The 802-nt window shown below is 62.3% G+C and overlaps 1 long non-coding RNA gene across 1 annotated transcript; it reads right to left on the reverse strand.

Annotated features, from left to right (window-relative positions):
• Positions 1–437: 437 nt before the first annotated feature.
• LOC121363597 lies at positions 438–786 on the reverse strand. Its single transcript, XR_005956734.1, has 3 exons — positions 724–786; positions 589–646; positions 438–508 (listed from the first exon to the last, which is right to left on the reverse strand). It is a non-coding gene; the product is annotated as an uncharacterized LOC121363597 (long non-coding RNA).
• Positions 787–802: the final 16 nt, after the last annotated feature.

The following is an 802-nucleotide window of genomic DNA, read 5'->3' on the forward strand; positions in this document are numbered from 1 at the left end:
CCCATTGAAGCCCCACCCACACATTTAAGCCCCTCCCACTTCCCTAAGCCACGCCCCCACTCTTAAGCACCACCTGCCCCTGTAGGCCCCACCCACCTCTCTAAGCCACACCCACTCATTTAAGCCCCTCCCATCCCTCCAGCCCCACCCACCCCTTTAAGCACTGCCCAATCTTTAGGCCCCACCCACCCTTTGAGGCCCCACCCACTCAGTTAAGCCCCTCCCATCCCTCAATCCCTTTAGCCACACCCACTCCTTTAAGCCCCACCCACTCCATTTAGCTCCACCCACCCCTTTAGGCCCCACCCACTATTCAAGCCCCTCCCACCCCTCAACCCCCACCTGTTTAAGCCCCTCCTACCCCTTTAAGCCCCACCCATCCCTTTAAGCTCCACCCACCTCTTTAAGCTCCTCCCACCCCTCTAGGCCACACCCACCTCGTGCTCTGATTGGCCAAGGTCTCCAATGCCCACAGCACGGCCTCCGGGCTGTGGCCAATCAGCACGGCCTGCAGGGGGCGCCAAGTGTCAGGGGAGGGGGTGTGGCCTCAGTGGAGCCACGCCCCACTCCCCAGCAAGCCACGCCCACCTCAGCCTGTTCCAGCCAATCCGGAGCCTCCTGGGGTTCCCCGGGCTGGTCGGCAGCTCTGGGGTTAATTAATTAGCTGTTAGCTCATTAACGAAGGCCTTAATGAGGGGTTACTGGCAAAGGGGTGGGGCTTACCTGGGTGGGCGTGGCCTCCAGAGCTCCGCCTCCCGGGCCTGGCACAGGGCCTTGATTGACACCTGGGGAGGGGGAGGGG

This window comes from Pyrgilauda ruficollis, unplaced genomic scaffold, assembly GCF_017590135.1.
Source record: "Pyrgilauda ruficollis isolate IOZ18807 unplaced genomic scaffold, ASM1759013v1 scaffold7328, whole genome shotgun sequence".
NCBI lineage: Eukaryota > Metazoa > Chordata > Aves > Passeriformes > Passeridae > Pyrgilauda > Pyrgilauda ruficollis.